Consider the following 21,709-nt stretch of genomic DNA (forward strand, 5'->3'; position numbering starts at 1 on the left):
AGTTTGACTTTCAAGTAATTCATAAGCCAGGGAAGAAACACGGGAATGCAGATGCATTAAGTCGCAAGTTAGGCGCATTAAAAGTGATAGGTAAGAGTGTCGCGGAATGGCAAAAGGGAAAAGCAGAGGATGAGGAGTGTCAGGGTCTTAGAACTCAACCAGATTTCATTGTGGAGGGAAATTTGTTGTGTAAAGTTACCAGGTGTGGACCACGGGTAGTGGTACCAAAGAGTTAGAGAGATGAATTCTTAAAGGAGGCCCATGATCATGTGCTTTCAGAGCATGGGGGTTCGTCGAGCAACGGGAAGACGAGTAGCAGAACGATTCTGGTGGCGCACTCGGAGAAAGAGTGTGGAACAATAGGTAGCAAATTGTGTACCGTATGTGCAGCGAGCGGATGTGACGAGCGCAAGAATTCCATCGCAACTGTTCCCAGAGGCTTCAAAACCTTTAGACTTTATCAGGCTAGTTGTCTGCGGGCCATATAACAAAACACCGGCAGGGAATCGTTACGCCGGCCGGGGTGGCCGAGTGGTTCTAGGCGCTAGTCTGGGACCGCGCGACCGCTACGGCCGCAGGTTCGAATCCTGCCTCGGGCATGGATGTGTGTGATGTCCTTAGGTTAGTTAGGTTTAAGTAGTTCTAAGTTGTAGGGGGCTGATGACCTCAAATATTAAGTCCCATAGTGCTCAGAGCCATGTTTTTGAATGCTGTGACAGCTATAATTCGTAACAAAACTAACAGGAGATGCGAAGGCCAGCAGACGACACATCTGTTGTAAACAGCATGCAAACTTTTACCAACGCAGCCTTAAGAAAGTGCATTGAGGCCTCACATGTTGCAAATTATTATGCGGAAATCGTTAAAAATTGCTGTGCCATTTAGTCATTGTGACAAAGGATTTGCCTCTGAATCCGCAAAATATATCTATTAATATGGTATCATGTCACATTTAGATTCGCTTTCTCTTTTGCCAGGTGATCTCAGTATAGTGAACCTCACGTCCTGGGATGAGGCTTTCTAGATTTGAGGCATGGTGTGACGATTGCAGGGGACCTTCAAACTAATCAGCAGTGAAACTTCCTGGCAGATTAAAACTGTGTGCCCGACCGAGACTCGAACTCGGGACCTTTACCTTTCGCGGGCAAGCGCTCCACCAATTGAGCTACCGAAGCACGACTCACGCCCGGTCCTCACAGCTTTACTTCTGCCAGTACCTCGTCTCCTACCTTCCAAACTTTACAGAAGCTCTCCTGCGAACCTTGCAGAACTAGCACTCCTGAAAGAAATGATATTGCGGAGACATGGCTTAGCCACAGCCTGGGGGATGTTTCCAGAATGAGATTTTCACTCTGCAGTGGAGTGTGCGCTGATATGAAACTTACTGGCAGATTAAAATTGTGTGCCCGACCGAGACTCGAACTCGGGACCTTTGTCTTTCGCAGGCAAGCGCTCCAATCTGCCAGGAAGTTTCAAATCAGCGCACACTCCGCTGCAGAGTGAAAATCTCATTCTGGAAACATCCCCCAGGCTGTGGCTAAGCCATGTCTCCGCAATATCCTTTCTTTCAGGAGTGCTAGTTCTGCAAGGTTCGCAGGAGAGCTTCTGTAAAGTTTGGAAGGTAGGAGACGAGGTACTGGCAGAAGTAAAGCTGTGAGGACCGGGCGTGAGTCGTGCTTCGGTAGCTCAGTTGGTGGAGTGCTTGCCCGCGAAAGGCAAAGATCCCGAGTTCGAGTCTCTTTCGGGCACACAGTTTTAATCTGCCAGGAAGTTTCATATCAGCGCACACTCCGCTGCAGAGTGAAAATCTCATTCTGTAATCAGCAGTGCATTACACACAAGTCTGTAAACAGCGTACAAAAACAAAACAAAAATCTAGCTGTAGATTGCTCCAAAGTACTGATCAGATCTTAACAAATGTTCATCCCATGACAGTATTATGGTATTAGAGATCCTTTCGAACTATTTTCAAGAATGTTTGAAGCTTTCAAAGATATTAGTAAAGTTCATATGATACACAATACTGAAAGTTGACTATGTCCAGTAAGTGACACATTTTTTTTCTGAAATGTGCATTACTAAGTGTCCACTCAGAAGAAACGCTACATTAGAGATGTGACAATGTATCATGAATTGCCATAATAGTTGTATGAGAATTTACGCTAACCAAAACAGTTTACAAATATAAATTCGTAAGTGATGAATGCAATATAATCCTCCTCAAACTGTTAAAAACTCTTCCTCTGAAAGTTACGTTGGTACTGTAGTCACGATGGAAACATATTAGATTTATTTATTACTTACAGATACAATTTCTTGGGAAACATTCGCACAGAGATGCCTATTGAAGCCAGAAGACCAATATGCGAAACATCAATAACTACTGTGGCAAACGATAGTCATAGATATAGCCACAATGTGACAAAAACTTCCTAATATCTTCACAGGGATCCTAAAATACCAAAAAATAGTGTCCACATGCTTGTTCAGAAAATAAACAGCAAAATCAGGGCTTGTCTACTTAATGTTCCTTCACAAAGGAAAAGCAACTGAATATTGCAACGATTTATTATACAGTTTACTGAATGGTATCAAAAAATAAAGCCAACAAGAGTTACAAACAACCAACCTTCACTATCCTTAAGAGTAATAGCCATTAACTACAACATACTCCTGACACCAGTTTTAAGGTGTTGGAAACAGTTGGCAAACAATTCTTGTGTAATTGCTCGAGCCTTTCAGTACTATTTAAGCCTGGGGAACAAAAAAAAAAAGTCCGCAGCCTCAAATTGGAGAATGTGGGTACTGAATGTCACCTTCCATTAAGCGAGTTGCTGAGCATGCAGACATTGCATATATCCAACAACGCATGACCACAGTGCTTCCAGCTATGCCATAAGAAGCGTTTGCGGACAGTTCCCAACAACTTCGCAACTGATGCCAGCAGTGTCTTGTAACTAATGGTGATTACTTTAATAGCTATTAAAGGTATTTTGTTTGTAACTCCCATTTGTTTTGCGAGACCATTCACCAAGCTTTTCAAACACATGTTGTACTTACCACTGCAAAAGAGAAGATCAGAAGCTACTAATGGTGCAGATAAACAAGAACAATCTCCACAACTAAACAGGGTCACATTACATTAATACATGTCCATAGATCATGAATATGACACTTTCTAATGATATGCAACATGTCACTTTAACATAAGTTTACTGTACACAATATAATTTTTTCTTTTTAGAGTTACTGCTTCATATAAAAAAATTCATCTATTGAATAGAACGAATTGCCATTCAGAAATTCTTTTAATTTGTTTTTAAATACTGGTTGGCTATCTGTCAGACTTTTAATGCTAGTTGGTAAATGACCAAAGGTTTCTGTGGCTGTATGATTCACCCCTTTCTGTGCCAAAGACAGATTTAACCCAGAATTGTAAAGATCACCTTTTCTTCTAGTGTTGTAGTTATGAACTTTGCTGTTATTTTTTACCTGAGATAGGTTATCAATAACTAATTTCGTAACTCAATATTTGCACTGCAAAGGTACTGTGAATATCCCAAGTTCCTTAAACAAATGTCTGCAACGTGATCTTCAGTGGGCTCCAGCTACTATTCTGATTACGCACTTTCATACAATTAAGACTTTTTCAGTTAATAATGAATTACCGCAAAATATAATGCCATATGAAAGCAGTGAATGGAAATAGGCATAGTAGGCTACGTTACTGATACGTTTAGCACCAACATTTGCAATAGCCTTAATAGCATAAGTAACTGAATCTAACCACATCAGCAGATCATCAATGTGTTTCTTCCAATTCAATTTCTCATCGATGCATGCACCCAAAAAATTTTGAAGTCTGCCTTAAATACAGATTTTGAATAGAAGTCTGTTGTTATCAATGGTGTTATGCCAGTTACTGTACAGAATTTTATGTACTGTATTTCTCAAAATTTAGTGAGCTCATTTGCAGAGAAGCACTTAATAATTTTCTGAAAGACATTATTTACAATTTCCTCAGCTAATTCTTGTTTGTTGAAACATCAGTAAAAAGAACTAGCTTTGCATCTTGATGAATATAGGGTGGCAAGTCATTAATATATATTCCAAACAACAAAGGATCCATGACTGAACCCTGTGGGACACTTCCCATACCTCCCCAGTTAGAGGACTCCGCTGATTTTTGCAGCCTATTTGTACTGTTTATTTCAACCTTCTGCATTCTTTGAGTTAAATACAAACTAAACTATCTGTGCACCATCCCACTCATACCACAATACTTAAGCTTATCTAGAAGAATCTCCTGACACACATGGTCAAAAGCTCTTGAGTGATCACAAAAAATACTAATGGATGATGATCAGTTATTCTGCAAACCAAGCTGACATTTTGTTAGTACTTCATTTTTACAAATGTGTGAAGGTACTCTTGAATAAATTACTTCTCCAAGAATTTTGGATAAGGCTGTCAGAAGGGAGGCTGGGCGGTAGTTGTTAGAATCGGACCTAGCTGCTTATTTATATGATGGTTTAACAATAGCATATTTCAGTCTATTCGGAAAAATGCTGTTTCAGTGAGCTACTATGTATGTGGCTGAGAATTCCACTTACCTTGGGAACAAGCTTTTAGTACTCTCTTGCAAACGCCATCATTTGTGTGTGAGCTGTTACTTTCGAGTGAATTTATGATTTTCCTAATTTCAGCACGAGAGGTGGATTGAATTTACGTTTTATCAAATGTTGTAGATTAGATACAGTTTTCATTCCATAGATCCAAAAATGAGATAATTCTTGTGGGTGTGAAACATGTCACACATGAAAAATATAAAACATTTTAATATAATACTTACTACCCTGATCATTTTATCAGGAGATAGTCAAAATAGGTGAATACAGTACAGTAAACTGGAACTGCTAATATTTACCGAACGAATACACTGTTCTAAATAGAAAGTTTAATAAATTTATCATACACAGAAAACCTAATCTTGACTGTTGTGACCAAGTACTATCAAGACTGAAATCTAACATACATTTTTAATTAAACTCGTCTAACAGTCCCTGTGAGGATATTAATCCATAGAGGAGCAGTTGCTTATCAAAAAATATTTCAAAAATACTTTAAACCATGCTTTATCTGAAACAAAGTTTTAATGGTTTCTGGCGATTTATTTAAAATGTGTGTTCCTGAATATTGGACTCTTTTTCTGGACCAAGGTAAGTGATTTTAGGTCTTATGTAGATTGTTCTTATTCCTAAGCCGGCCGAAGTGGCCGAGCGGTTCTAGGCGCTACAGTCTGGAAGCGTGCGACCGCTACGGTCGCAGGTTCGAATCCTACCTCGGGCATGGATGTGTGTGATGTCCTTAGGTTAGTTAGGTTTAAGTAGTTCTAAGTTCTAGGGGACTAATAACCTCAGATGTTAAGTCCGATTGTGCTCAGAGCCTTTTTTTCTTATTCGTGTTATTGATACCACAGTTCGTACCATGTATTGACCTATTGGTTCGAAATAGAGATATATTAATTGCAACAAATTTCACTAGGGTATAAATATGAGAAGCAGTGGTTAGAATACAAAATCCCTTGAAGAGGTTTCTGCATGATATTCTTGAGTTTACACCACAAATGATTCTTACTACACGCTCTTGCCTCTTCCATATACTGCCTTTCATTTTCTAATTAATAGCTGGATCCTGTTTTAGCTACAACACTTAAAATGGCTGTTAAAAATGTTTTCCATTTATTACTTTTTGTTAACAATATTTTCATTGAGTTTGATAGGAATACAGTCTTCCTTACCCATTTTCGTTTTAACAGTATCTGCATTTCAATTGTCCTTTGGCTGCAATGCCTTCCAGTCGAATTCGAAACATAATCTCTGATGTTTGTGTTGATGTCTGTGCTGAGGCTTGCCGTTTAAATTGAAAATATGTGGGAGACTGGGAGTGATTGAGGGATGCTGTGCTTTGCTAGAAACTGCAGTAAGTACAGTTATCCAGCCTTCGCATTTTCATTCATTAGTTTGCCGTAAATGGACGATTTGTATGTGTGGACCAGTTTTTAGAAAGATGCCCAGCTTCAGACATTTATGGGGAGAGGCAGATATTCTTATGGAAAATGTTTAATTTGTATTGGGAGGAAACATTGTTTTGAGAATCTGTTGTTGCGATATGTACAGAAAATAAAACTATACACCGATGTTATGATGCAGTCAAATTTCACATCCAGTCCATCCGCGAAGAAAGTTCTGATAATCAATACAGACTTTCGATAATAAATATGGAGTACATAAACATCAGGTGTATTACCCAGTTTAACAGGATAGCATCGGGAGACCTTCTGTTACATACCTCATAATTTCGAAATTAATCTTTCATTCTTTGCTCAGTATGCACAAAAGCTTGCAGTCGAAGCGCACCTGTTTCATACAAATGTAACCGCATAATTCCGTTTTCCCGCGGTAAGTAATTGTTTTTCGAAATAAAAAAAGTGAAACTAAAGTTTATTCTGCACGAGCTCGCATCAGCCATGCTTAATTAATCTGATTCAGAAGTGGTTTTAGATAAGTTAACAGTAAAATATCCCTTTTTCATTATAGTAAGTCAGCGGTGACCTAGGAGACGATTTTCAGGATAATACATTGTGTTGGGCTGTAAGAACTTGGTAGCTGGATGAAAACATTACCATATGGTGGTCATGACATGAAAACTGAACGTATTTCATTTGTGTAGCGTATAAATAGTAATAATAATAGGAACCCATTAGTTTACTCATCTTGAGTGACAAGGGGACGATCTGTAATAATTACTTACGAGAAGGTGGTAATTTTAACCAAGATCGCTTTTAAACAGTTTCTTACAAGCGATCCTGGCGAAGAGGTGCGCGTTCTCTCCAGTAATAATGATATCAATGGTAGTGTAAAATGTTTTTGCTGTAAGGTACAAAGTAAGCGTTCATTAGGGCGGATAGGAAGTGCATTCATGTTATTTAGGCACAAGGAGAAGTAAAATGTTATATGCGTACAGCAGAAAGCTATGCAATCGCATTTTTTCGTCATTTTTGTTCGTTTTGGGCTCGTGGTGTGCTTTTTTACTGTTATATTTAGCTTGTCCCCTCCCAAAAACTCCCAATTTCCCGCGTTTGTCCCGTTAATTTGATTGTATTTTAGGAGGGAGGTGTTGTCTTTCTTACACGTATTTTCGTGTTTGTTGCCGTGTGTATGTAGTGACATCATAGGCGCCATATGGCGCTTAGAATAGCCATTCCCGCCATATTGATGACGTCATGGGTCAAAGCAGACGGGTGGAATCGGACACATCCATAATCCCTAGATATCAACTAAAAGACACAGTGGTATGTATAGTCACTTGCTGACATGACAGGCAAATTAGCAGCCTAAGTAAGAAGCCATGTGTGTTATACGGTGCTGAAGATGGGATCAGCATTTGCAGAAGAGTACTATGTTGATTAAAGGATGTTATTTCAGTGTCAACTTCTTTAGTGTGTTACCAAACGTATGCTCAATTTTGAGAACGAAATAAGGGATGGAATAAGGTTTTAACACCCCATCAACAAAGCACAAAATCAATGCACTGTACTGGTGATTGCAGTACACCAGGAACAAACCAGTGTGTGCTTTATTTAATGCCACAATATACGTTTATGTACAAATGATGTCTGTGGAAATATGTTCAGTTTCAATTAAGTTACCATTTACATAACATTGAATAATGTTTAATATCTCGGTTAATGGTTTGCACCCACTTTCTGAGCCAAAGGTACATTTGGTAGAGGCATTCATTCTAAAGTGTCATTATTGAGAAAAATCTATAACTTTGCCATTTATGTATACCATGAGTGCAGTCATCGTCAGTCGGAAGACTGGTTTGGTGCAGCTTTCCATGTTAATCTGTTCTGTACAATACTGACAATATCGGCGGTACTGTTGCAACCTACATCCATTTGGATCTGCTGACTACCACTTAATTCTAATCTCTGGAAAAAGTGGTGTACTGTCTTGGAGATTGAATAATATTGTTCTTTTTTTGTTTTTCACAACACGATCAGATCAGCAATTCACATTGACATAACTGGTTCTGAGTAGCCAGTTGTCATTTTCAGACTTTCCAGGCACTTTCTGTAAGCAGTTTTTGTTGCATTGAAGACAGCATTTCTTAGAAAAGACTTTCCACAAACCAGTGTGTTTGACATGCAGGGATTTAATAAAAACATTTGAATTTCATATGGGACATAATACAGACAAAATCTGATATTAACAGCATGAGTGCAGGTGTACTAGAATAGTGTCATTGTTGTGGCTTTCAGTCCAAAGACTGGTCTAATGCATCTCTCCATGCTACTACATTTTGTGCAAGCCTTTTCATCTAGAATAACTATTGCAAGCTACATCCCTCTGAATTGACTTACAATGTTCATCTCTTAGTCTTCCTTTGATTTTTACCCCACACGCTTCCCTCCAGTACTAATTTGGTGATCCCTTGATGCCTCAGAATGTCCTACAAATTGATCGCTTCTTTTGGCCAGATTGTACCACAAATTTCTTTTCTCCCCAATTCTGTTCAGTACCTCCCCATTATTTATGTGATCTACCCATCTAATCTTCAACATTCTTCTGTAGCACCACATTTCAAAAACTTCTCTTCTTTAAACTGCTTAATGTCCATGTTTCACTTGAGTGTACTCCGTACAAATACTTTCAGGAAGGACTTTGCGGCATTTAAGTTAACAAATTTCTCATCTTCAGAAACACTTTTCTTGCTATTGCCAATCTAAATTTTATATCCTCCCTACTTCAACCATCAGTTATTTTGCTTCCCAAATAGCAAAATTCACTCACTTCTTTAAGTGGCTCATTTTGTAGTCTAACTCCCTCAGCATCACCTGATATAATTTGACTATATTCCATTATCCTCATTTTGCTTTTGTTGATGTTCATCTTGTATCCTCCATTCAAGATACTGTCCATTCGGTTCAGCTGCTCCTCAAAGTCCTCTGCCGTCTCTGATAAAATTGCACTGTCATTGGCAAACCTTAAAGTTTTTATTTCTTCTCCCAAAACTTTAATTCCTACTCCAAATTTTTCTGTTTCCTTTACTGCTTGCTCATATATACAGATTGGACAACATCGGTGATAGGCTACAACCCTGCCTCACTCTATTCTCAACCACTGCTTCTTTTTCATGCCCCTTGACTCTTATAACCCATCTGGTTTATGTACAAATTGTAAATAGCCTTTTGTTCCCTATATTTTACCCTGCCACCTTTAGGTTTCGAAAAAGAGTATTCTAGTCAACATTGTCAAAAGCTTTCTCTCTAAGTCTACGAATGCTATAAACAAGGGTTTGCCTTTCCTTAAACTATCTTCTGTAAGTTGTAGGGTCAGTATTGCCTCATGTGTTCCTAGATTTCTCCTGAATCCAAACTGATCTTCCCCGAGGTCGGCTTCTAAGAGATGTTCCATTCTTCTGTAAAGGATTTGTGTTAGTATTTTGCAGCCATGACTAAAAGTGTTAGTTTGGTAATTTTCACACCTTTCATTCCATGCTTTCTTTGGAATTGGGATAGTTATATTCTTGTTTAAATCAGAGGGTATTTCACCTGCATCATACATTTTGCTCACCAGATGGAAGAGTTTTGTCATGGCTGGCTGTCTCAAGGCTATCAGTAGCTCTGTCAAATTCTTCCCGCAGTATCATATCTCACTTCTCATCTTCCTCCACATCCTCTTTGATTTTCATAATATTTCCCTCAAGAGCATCTCCTTTGCATAGACTGCCTACATACTACTTCCAGCTTTCTGCTTTCCCTTCCTTGCATAGGACTGGTTTTCCATCTGAGCTCTTGATATTCATACAGGTGGTTACCTTTTCTCCAAGGGTCTCTATTTTCCTGTAGGCAATTTTGTATCTTATCCCTAGTGATATATGCTGCTACATCCTTACATTTGTCCTCTAGCCATTCCTGCTTAGCCATTTTGCACTTCGTGTCAGTCTCATTTTTTAGAAATTTGTATTCCGTTTTACCTGCTTCATTTACTGCATTTTTATGTTTTCTCCTTTCATAAATTAACTTCAATATTTCTTGTGTTAGCCTAGGGTTTCTACGAGCCCTTGTCTTTTTACCTACTTCAACCTGCGCTGCCTCCACTATTTCATCTCTCAAAGCTATCCATACTTCTTGTATTGTATTTATTTCCCTTGGTTTTGTCAGTCAATCCCTAATAGTCCCTCTGTAACCCTCTACAATCTCTGGTTCTTTCGGTTTATCCAGGTCCCATCTCCTTAAATTCCTGTATCGTGCAATTTCTTCAGTTTAGGTTTGCAGTTCATAACCAATAAATTGTGTCCAGAGTCCACATCTGCCCCTTGAAATGTCTCAAAATTTGAAATCTGGTTCTTGAATCTCTGTCTACCTATTATATAATCAGTCTGAAGCATTCTGGTGTCTCCAGGTTTCTTCCATGTATACAGCCTCCTCTCATGATTCTTAAACCAAGTGTTAGCCATGATTAAATTATGCTCTGTGCAAAATTCTACCAGGCAGTTTCCTCTTTCATTTCTTTACCGCAGTCCATGTTCACCAGCTACTTTTCCTTCTCTTCCTTTTCCTACTATCGAATTCAGTTCCCCCATTAAATTTTTGGCTGCCTGAACTACGTGAATAATTTTTTTGATCTCATCATACCTTTCTTCAATATCTTCCTCATCTGTGGAGCTAGTTGGCATATGAACTTGTACTACTGTGGGGCATGTGGGCTTTGTGTCTATCTTGGCTACAATAATGCGTTCACTATGCTCTTCATAGTAGCTTATCCATGTTGCTATTTTTTTACGTACTCCTGCATTATCCTTATTTGATTTTTTATTTATGTCCCTGTATTCACCTGACCTGAAGTCCTGTTCCTCCTGCCACTGAACTTCACTAAGTCTCATAATATCTAACTTTAACCTATCCATTTCCCTTTTTAATTTTTTCTAACCTACCTGCCCGATTAAGGGATCTGCCATTCTACACTCCCATTTGTAGAGTGCTAGTTTCGTTTCTCCTGATAACGACGTGCTTCTGAGTAGTCCCCGCCCGGAGATCTGAATTGGAGACAATTTCACCTCCGAAATATATTACCCAAGAGGATGTCGTCATTATTTAACCTTACAGTAGAGCTGCTTTCCCTCGGGAAAAATTAAGACTCTAGTTTCCCCTTGCTTTCAGCCATTTTCAGTACCAGCACAGCAACGCTGTTTTCATTGATGTTACAAGGCCAGATCAGTCAATCATCCAGACTATTGCCACTGTAACTACTGAAAAGGCCGCTGCCACTCTTCAGGAACCACACATTTGTCTGGCTTCTCAAGAGATACACCTCCATTGTGGTTTCACCTACGGTATAGCTATCTGTTTTGCTGAGGCGTGCAAGCCTCCCCAGCATTGGCAAAGTCCGAGACTGGAGTAGTGTGACACATAACAAACTTTAGGTTGGGCAACTCTGAGTAGAAATACTGAGTAAAGGCTACCGACAAAAAAAAAAAAAAAAAAAAAAAGGAAACAAGAAAGAAAGAAAATGATTATGGTGTTGAGACATGGAGAGATGAAAGAAGGTGGAATAACAGAAACTAATTGGTATGACTGAATGATTAAATGACAAAGCAGTCCAGAAAGAGAATATGCAAAACCTTGCCTAGTTGATTTTTCCTTACACTTAACTTGCCCTCTTCCATTCCTCACTTCTCTTCCTCATTATTCTCTGTTTCCACTTTTAATAAGTGGATTCAAATCATTTTATTAAAAAAAAGTATTATTACCATTTTATTGGTATAGGCCTGCCTATTAACAGGCATTGTATTTGGTGTGTTATGCCCTACCCTGACATTTCATTGCGCTCTCTCTCTCTCTCTCTCTCTCTCTCTCTCTCTCTCTCTCTCTCTCTCTCTCTCTCTCTCCACTTCGATGTTGAACTGTTAAGTCACCTTCCTTCCTTTCTTGCTAACCTACCTTCCATGCCATGTGTGCTATTGACAGCTTCACTGGTATCTGATTTAACTTTTGTTGGTTGGATCACAATTTTCACTGTGTCTGTTTAGTGTGGCTATTTCATCTTACATAATTTGATGGTAATCACCTTTGTCTATCTGCGATGAAATCAGCTGAATGAGTTGAAATTTGTTTCCAGGCGCACACACACGGACAGCAGTGATGCTCAAGGTGTTGGATAGAAAAACCTTTCACTTTTTATGCATTTGAGAAGGTGCTATGAAGAAGCAGAATCAACAGTAAGTTGCAGCAAATTTCTTCATTACTCTTTTTTTGTTGTAAAAGAAGTTAAAGATCAAAGTATTTAGTTTTATTTTGTCAGAATGACAGACTACAACCTATGTTCAATAAAAAAATTAATAGTTGGTAGAAGTTTTAAAATACATGTGTTATGTGCATATACTTTATTGGTGATTTTTCTTAGCCACCTCAGGAGGCATTATTATAGTATCACAAGAGTATGTCAGTGAATTATGACACCATGGTAATTTTTTAATGTCGTGGAATCTCACAGCTTATATCTATAATTCTTTTTTTCTATACAACTTGTAATGTAATTTTTTGGTGTACAGGGGGCTGAAGTAATGACGGGAAAACTGAACTGTTTGTTGTGTCATCAGGCAACAGCACATGAATTACCAGATGTGATCCAATAAACTCCAAGTAAGTGTAACTGTGTGATTGCATCAGAGAAGGGCACAAGTAAAATAATGTGCTTGAAACATGATAAAAAAGAGAAAAATTAATGAATATAAACTATTAATGTATACCATTTCATATAAATGACAAAAGAAGACCTACCACACACAGTAATCAGTATTCTGATTGGTTGGTTGCAGCCCACCCCAAATTCCTCTTCATTGCCATCCTCGTCATCTCACAGTATCACTTGCAACCTTCATGTTCAGTTATCTGTTGGATGTATTCCAATTTCTATCTTCCTCTACAGTTTTTACCCCCTATAGCTACCTCTAGTGCATGGAAGTTATTCCCCGATACCTTAACATGTGTCCTACCAACCTCTCTCTTCTTGTTGTCAGTGTTACAATATGTTCCTTTCTTCACCAATTCTGCGGAGAACCTTCTCATTCCTTACCTGTTTCTTAACACTTGAAATGTATGTTCCCACCAAACAATCCACTGCTTTACTAATGAATAATGTTTAAAGTTCAGCTAAATTTCTACAGCAGTAGTTTTTCTGTGAGCAACACTTATCACATTGAATCAGACTATGTCAGCATGGCACAAGCAGTATTTGGTACTTCAGCCTCAATGATGTTTTAATATCAGTACTTATGACACACATGTGGAGTATAATGATGACATTTGGTATTCCACTACAAAATATTGTTTCAAGGAAACATATGATGGTCATACTGCTGGCTAGGATGGAACGGAGTCTCGCAGTACCATTGCCAGTCAGAAACACAGTTTAACACCAACTATGATAGTGAAGATAAGTCTGCATTATAAAGTAGAATAGTACCCCTTAACTGGTGTTCTCGTCATTGAAAACACATTGAGCAATTAATAAATGAAATTTCATATTGTGGTTTGACAAATAAATGTGTAGTTTTGTGCATTACTAAGGAAGTAAATATGTATTTACCACTTTTATCTATAATTACCTCACTTTTAGTAGGACATTAAACTGTCACAAAGCATTTTTAAAATTTTTATATGGGCTAATAGCTTTGTAAATTAAAATTGGGTAAAACCATGAAAATCTTAAGTTTGTTATTGTAATAATTTTACATGTTTTACAGTTAAAAGCACACTTTTCCAAGGAACTGTGAATGTGGAAGAAAGAGCACAATGTGTATGGAGTTCTTATTCCAAGAAACTTCCCCACTGTGAAGGATTCTGTAGTGTTCATTTTGTGGATTACCTGGAGCATTTCATTTTGAAATAGTTTTCAGTTTTCATCATTTCTTGTATAAAACTGGTAACTTTCTCCTTAAAAATGTCACTTCAAATTTAATGTCATAACTGTTGCCACATTTTTTATATTGAACACCATAAAACATGAGTGTGTGTATTCTGTAGGGCTTAAAGTGTGAGAAGACAAGGACAGTTTTTATGGACCTGTTCTTCTTTGCAAGCTTTTTGGTTCTAACATGATTGTGAGCTATTAACTGTCTCATGAGAGCTCACAGACTTCATTTTCATTTTTTTCCACAGTCTATTTTTGTTTAGTAACAACTTGTGGATTTGTAACATAAACTTTCTTCAGTGTTTGGTTTTTTTATGCTCTAACAGCAGTCATGTGTGCTGACTGAATAGTGCGATGAAACAGGGTAGTAAACATAATAAATCCAACACAGAACAGAGGAACATGAGTGAAGGGAGAGACCACATTGAAACTTACTAAAATGTCAGTTAATTAAATTCAGTTCCTCTAACAGAGAGATGAAATCTGCCGAATTCATAATGTGATGTTAACACTGACCTACTAGTGGGCTCAACGGAGTAGCAAGATGTGTTCACCTGTTGAAGTATTGGAGGTTTTTGTGGTGAACACTTGGCTACATTCCTGTAAGTCGTTTGACATACAGTACATGAGGGGAAACTAATGTTTCACAAGTGAGAGATACTTATTTTGCCTGTTGCACTGCCTTGTTTTCTATTTGACCCCTTCCATGTGTGTATGTTGCCTTATAGTTTCCACTACAATTTTTCCATTTTCTATGTCATTCACTGCTCAGCAGTTACCTGTTCAAAAAGTAATACTGAGGTCTGAAGAGATGAAATTGTTATTTAATGGTTTAACAAAGCCTGAACTTAAAATTATTTCTCTTGTTTCTGATTTTTATGTTCAGATAAGTATGAGGATTATTCGGAAAGTAAGGCCTGTTTTCTTGTGAAACACAAACCATCACAGATTTTTCAAAAAATTTTTATTTAATTCCTTACATGTTTATCTATTTTTCTATATAGTTTCCATATTTGTTTAAACATTTGCCATAACACTCTACAAGCTTTTCTATACTTAAGTCATAAACACCTGCTGCCTGCGAGGATTGCCAATCTGTAACTGCTTCTTTCACCTCATTGTCTGTTATGAAGTGAAGTGCTTGCCACTGTGAAATTCCGTTAGGTAGCAGAAAGAACTGAAAACTGCTTGGTACCAAGTTGGGGCTGTACAGTGGGTGGAAAATGTATTCCCAGACATCAGAAGGCCAAGTCACGTATTCTGTATTACACATAGAAGTTTAGTGAGGGCCACGCAGTTAAGTGGCTGCATTTATTGTTGACCTTGCTGCATAAACTCAACCAACAAGATCCCATGTCAACCCCAAAACAAGATTGCCACAAAGTTGCATGTTGAGATTGTCTGCTTGGCCTGACTTTGACTGGTGATGTCATGTGATGGCATTCCATTGACTGGCATTTAGACTCTGGGGTTGTGTGAGAAACCCATGTCCATCCCCTGCGACAGTGTTCTGTAATTATTTATCATCTTCCTTATGATAACAGTCCAAAACCTCAGAATACAAACCTTTCTTCCCATTTTGTGTCTCTCAGTAAGCAGCATGGGAAATAAACATTCACAGAATTTGTGAAATTCAACGTTTTTGAAGACAATTTTGTGCTAAGTTAGTCTGCCTACAGTCAAATACCAATACTAAAGTTGAAATTGTGAATAGCCGGTCTTCACGAATCTTTTTGTCCATGGCTTTGACTAAATCTTCTGGGATCACTGATGGTTGGTCTAATTGCAGTTCTCTCATGGACATGTTGCCGTGTCTTAAAAGCTCTCAACCACTTAGGCACCTAACTGTTACCCATCACATTTGCACCATACTTATGTCAACGTAGTTCCACTGATGCGACATTCCGTGCTGTCAAACACGAAATCACTAACCCTATTTCTCAGTCAGTGGGCTGATCAGTTATTTTAAACATTTTGAACTGCGTTATAAACAGCACACTGAAACAGAACTAATCCAAATGGTGTCGTTTGATGAGCAAGGAAGTCAGGAATTGGTGTGTATGCGATTTTCACTGTTTGATCGGCATTTGATGAGCTGTTTTCCGAATGATCCTCGTATTTAAGTAGTTTTAATATTGATGAAAAATGTTTTAATGCAGGTAAATTAAAATAGCCTCTTATGGTGGTTTATGTTAATTTATATGTTGGAATCCAGAGAAACACCTTAGCTGTAAGGTGTAGTAAGTTCAAGCACTGCCTTCAGAAGACGCTCGCAAATATCATCTTGCAGTCCAAATTTGGTTTTTCTGTGGTTTTAAAATATCATGTAAGATAAATGCCAAAATAGTTTAGAAAGGAAGCTGTTAATGTTCTTACTCAATCTGAGCTCGTGCTGTGTGTATAGAGACTCCATTCTGAAGCACACATTTACCTCAAATCTTCATAGCAGTATAACAAAGTAATATTATCTATGTCATAATGTTTTTCCATTAATATGGAATAAAAGATCAGGCATTCATCTCCTTTAAACTTAAATGAAGCAAGCTTTTATGAAGGTGTATGGGATTTTGTTATCTTCAAAATCCTAATATACACCTAGATTTAAACCATTAGGCTTCTCCCTTAGGTAGATTGCCAGCAGTCTCATCCAACTGCTTTCAGCATACCCCACCTTGCCACACTCACAATTTATCTTTTGAATTAATAACATAGTTCCACAGAGCAGAATATAGAATACTCACCACCTTCTCAGAGAAAAATAAAGTAAAATGTGGTTGGTGCTCTTGTAGCTCAACTGTAGTTTGTAGTTTCATTTAGGAACTGGTGAGTTTCATTTCATCCCAAGCTCTGTCCAGTGTGGAGGGTGATGCAAACTCAAGAATGGAGTGAAACTGCAGAAGAAAATAACTGCAAAGCCAGACTTAATTATTGTTGGTTGGGTTATTGAAAGACGTAAAGAAGCATTGAAAATACGATAAACACTGTTATAATAAGGAAAGAAAAATACATGCTGTAAATTTTAATCTTATGCAGCTCTAAAATTCACTGAGGTGACAAGTCGTGAGATATCTCCCAGTATTGTGTCAGTCCGGTGTAGTGCTGCAACTAGACGTGGCATGGAATCAACAAGTTCTTGGAAGTCATCTGCAGAATATTGAGCCATGCTGCCTCTATAGCTGTCCATAACTGCAAACGTGTTTCTGGTGCAGGATTTTGTGCGTGAACTGACCTCTTGATTATGTCCCATAAATGTTCGATGGCATTCATGTTGGGTGATCTGTGTGGCCAAATCATTCACTCAAATTGTCCAGAATTTTCTTCAAACCAATCGTGAACAGTTGTTGCCTGGTGACATGGTATTGCTGTTTGGGAACATGAAGTACATGAATGGCTGCAAATGGTTTTCATGCAGCCAAACATAACAATTTCAAGGCAATGATTGGTTCAGTTGGACCAGGGGACCCAGTCGTTTCCGTGCAAACATAGCCCACACCATTATGGAGCCGCCACCATCAGCTTGTGCAGTGCCTTGGTAACAACTTGGCTGCATGACTTCATGGAGCTTATGCCTCAATTGAACCCTACAGTCAGCTCTTACCAACTCAAATTGGGACTCATCTGACCAGGTCATGGTTTTCCAGTTGTCTATGGTACCACCAATATGGTCACAAGCCCAAGAGAGGTGCTGTTAGCAGGCCACAGCCCATTAATGCCAGATTTTGCCACACTGTCCTAACAGCTTCGGTCATCATATCCTCGTTGATTTCTGTGGTGGTGCTAGTCTGTTAGCACTGACAACTCTGTGCAGATGCCGCTGCTCTCGGTCATTAAGTGAAGGTCATCAGCCACTGTGGTGTTTGTGGTGAGATATAATGCCTTAAGTTTAATATTCTTGGCACACTCTTGATTCTGTGGATCTCAGAATATTGAATTCCCTAAAGAGGCATGAAAAGGAATGAGTCTAGCTCCAACTACCATTCCATGTTCAGTGTCTGGTAGTTCCTGTTGTGCAGCCATAATCATGTCGGAAATGTTTTCTCGTTAATCACCCGAGTTCAAATGACAGCTCAGCCAATTCACTGCCCATTTATACCTTGCATAAGCGATCCTACCACCATCTGTATATGTGCATTTCACTATCCTATGACTTTTGTCGCCTCAGTGTACAGTTTTCAGTTACTTAGCTATTAATGCACAAAAAAAATATTAATTAATTAGTCAAAAGATATAGTATGATGATGGAAATTTCAGCAGAGAGTGATGGGTGTAATCTTTGATATAACTGTCATCAGATGAATTCTTGACTTCATGCCAACTATTAGCTAAATAAAAGTTAGTGATGGCATTTCTGAGTTAACATAGTCGTGGCTGTATGTAAACATTGAATTACTGTTGCATGCAGATATGCTGAATGATTTTATGCCAAATTCCTGTAAATTTATGTTAAAAAAGACAGTAGTCTCAAGGATGATGTCAAAATGATCTTTACAGTTTGTGCACTAGCCATCGATTTACAGTGAAATAAGATCTTCTGTCAGGTAAACTATAAACACGACAAACAAATAATAATCTAATTTGTACAATGGCCTTGTCCAAAAATCCTGGTTGGGAGTTAACCAAACTGACATATTTTTAGCTAAAGATTCAGTGTGAAACTAAACTGATTTCAAAGTCAGAGACAATAATGAAAAAATTTCCTGCAGTTGGGTAATTGCTTTACTGTCCTCTCATGTGTTGGAACTCATCCAGAGGCTTGCGAGTAAGAGTGCATTCTGCACAAGTGATACTTGGAATCAGTCACGTAGTAAACTCTGACATAAATTACATAATGTTGACTGTGTCAAAGATCCACATTTTAGCACTGTACAGCTCTGCCAAAGAGAGGTAGATTAGATTTAATTTCTAAAAATGCTGTCCTTCCTCAGTGTGGAGATTGACTAGCCAGCCAGAAAGTGGAGAGACAGTAACAGAGTCTGATGACATCCACAGTTGTATGTAGTGAGAACTACATCTGAAGGGAAAAGTTTAATAAACTACAGGCCAATGGCCACTGCCCCAGTTGCGTGGAAGAAAGTACTCACTGTCCCTTTCTGAAACAGAAGGGATATATACAACTCCGAATGTCTCCCTTGATATTTCCTACCCAGGCTGTGTGGAGGGGTGTGAAATGCTTCAAAGAATTATTATTGCTGCTTCACTTTGTTCTAAAAGTTTGGGGTCTTGTCACTTCTGTTGTGGCCTCGGAAAGTGCCACGTAGACCTTCCCAATCTGATCTTGCTGAATACAGCCATACACAAGGCATATCAGTGAGCAGCATTATTGGGTTTTAAGGGTGACAGCTCATTCTATTGTGATCCATTTTTCAAGACTACACATTTACAGTAAAGAATAAGAGATGTTCTGACAATATGTTCCAATAAAATGATGTCCTAAAATGGAATATTCTTAAGTGTCACTTTCTTTGCAAGTGCTGTTAACAGCAAGACATCCACAGTTAGAAAGCCCAGTAGAATGAATCTTGCTTTTGGGCAATTAGTGTGTGTACTACTCTCCTCTACCCCTACTCATCAGCTACAGATGATTTGACACCAATAGTTGAATGGACAGCCTTTAGATTTATTGTGGAACTGAAATTTAGGGGATTCCTTTCAGTACTCATGTGGATGAGTTCACAATTTCCATTATTCATAATCAGGTGCCACTTTTTGCACCATACAGGTACCTTGTCTACAATGTTGTGCAGTTGGTTTTGATCATCCGATAAAAGATGACGTAAAAAGATGGTACATTGCAGCATCATTTTGGTCTTTTGTCAAAGCGGTAGGTGGATCAAAACAAAATGTCCAGACACTCTGTGACCAAAATGGTACTGAAACAGAGGATGACAGACTAAAGGCCGAAATACTAAATGTCTTTTTCCAAAGCTATTTCACAGAGGAAGACTGCACTGTAGTTCCTTCTCTAGATTGTCGCACAGATGACAAAATGGTAGATATCGAAATAGACGACAGAGGGATAAAGAAACAATTAAAACCGCTCAAAAGAGGAAAGGCCGCTGGACCTGATGGGATACCAGTTCTATTTTACACAGAGTACGTGAAGGAACTTGCCCCCCTTCTTGCAGCGGTGTACCATAGGTCTCTAGAAGAGCGTAGCGTTCCAAAGGATTGGAAAAGGGCACAGGTCATCCCCGTTTTCAAGAAGGGACGTCGAACAGATGTGCAGAACTATAGACCTATATCTCTAACGTTGATCAGTTGTAGAATTTTGGAACACGTATTGTGTTAGAGTATAATGACTTTCCTGGAGACTAGAAATCTACTCTGTAGGAATCAGCATGGGTTTCGAAAAAGACGGTCGTGTGAAACCCAGCTCGCGCTATTCGTCCACGAGACTCAGAGGGCCATAGACACGAGTTCACAGGTAGATGCCGTGTTTCTTGACTTCCGCAGGGCGTTCGATACAGTTCCCCACAGTCGTTTAATGAAGAAAGTAAGAGCATATGGACTATCGGACCAGTTGTGTGATTGGATTGAAGAGTTCCTAGATAACAGAACACAGCATGTCATTCTCAATGGAGAGAAGTCTTCCGAAGTAAGAGTGATTTCAGGTGTGCCGCAGGGGAGTGTCATAGGACCGTTGCTATTCACAATATACATAAATGACCTTGTGGATGACATCGGAAGTTCACTGAGGCTTTTTGCAGATGATGCTGTGGTGTATCGAGAGGTTGTAACAATGGAAAATTGTACTGAAATATAGGAGGATCTGCAGCGAATTGACGCATGGTGCAGGGAATAGCAATTGAATCTCAATGTAGACAAGTGTAATGTTCTGCAAATACATAGAAAGAATCGTCAGTAAAGCAGATGCCAGACTGAGATTCATTGGAAGAATCCTAAGGAAATGCAATCCGAAAACAAAGGAATTAGGTTACAGTATGCTTGTTCTCCCACTGCTTGAATACTGCTCAGCAGTGTGGGATCCGTACCGGATAGGGTTGATAGAAGAGATAGAGAAGGTCTAACGGAGAGCAGCGCGCTTCATTACAGGATCATTTAGTAATCACGAAAGCGTTACGGAGATGATGGATAAACTCCAGTGGAAGACTCTGCAGGAGAGACGCTCAGTAGCTTGGTACGGGCTTTTGTTGAAGTTTCAAGAACATACCTTCACCGAAGAGTCAAGCAGTATATTGCTCCCCTCCTACATATATCTCACGAAGAGACCATGAGGATAAAATCAGAGAGATTAGAGCCCACACCCAGCATACCGACAATCCTTTCCACGAACAATACAAGACTGGAATAGAGGGGAGAACGGATAGAGGTACTCAAGGTACCCTCTGCCACACACTGTCAGGTGGCTTGCGGAGTATGGATGTAGATGTAGATGTAGATCATCTGCAAACAGTCAAAGAGGGCCGCTCAGATTGTCTCCTAAATCATTAATATAGATCAGGAACAGAAGAGGGCCCTTAACACTTCCTTCGGGAATGCCAGGTATTGCTTTTGTTTTGCTCGGCAGACTTTCACTCTCAGCAAACTGTAACCTTTCTGAAGGGAAATTGCAGATCCAGTTTCACAACTGTAGTGATACTCCATAGGCACACAGTTTGATTGGAATTCACATGTGAAGAAAGGTGTCAAAAAAGCTTTCTGCAAATCTAAATGGGTTTTATCAATTTTGTATCCCCTGTCGATAGCTCTTGTTACTTCGTGAGAAT

At 38.9% G+C, this 21,709-nt stretch overlaps 1 long non-coding RNA gene across 1 annotated transcript in view; it reads left to right on the forward strand.

Annotated features, from left to right (window-relative positions):
- Nucleotides 1–5,863: 5,863 nt before the first annotated feature.
- The window catches only part of LOC124721640, a 58,025-nt gene continuing 42,179 nt past the window's right edge, over nucleotides 5,864–21,709 (forward strand). The window contains exons 1-3 of the long non-coding RNA XR_007006365.1: nucleotides 5,864–5,982; nucleotides 12,189–12,288; nucleotides 12,622–12,712. This is a non-coding gene — a long non-coding RNA (uncharacterized LOC124721640). The remainder of the gene's footprint in view (nucleotides 5,983–12,188; nucleotides 12,289–12,621; nucleotides 12,713–21,709) is intronic.

The sequence above is a fragment of the Schistocerca piceifrons genome, chromosome X (genome assembly GCF_021461385.2).
Source record: "Schistocerca piceifrons isolate TAMUIC-IGC-003096 chromosome X, iqSchPice1.1, whole genome shotgun sequence".
In the NCBI taxonomy this organism is placed as follows: domain Eukaryota; kingdom Metazoa; phylum Arthropoda; class Insecta; order Orthoptera; family Acrididae; genus Schistocerca; species Schistocerca piceifrons.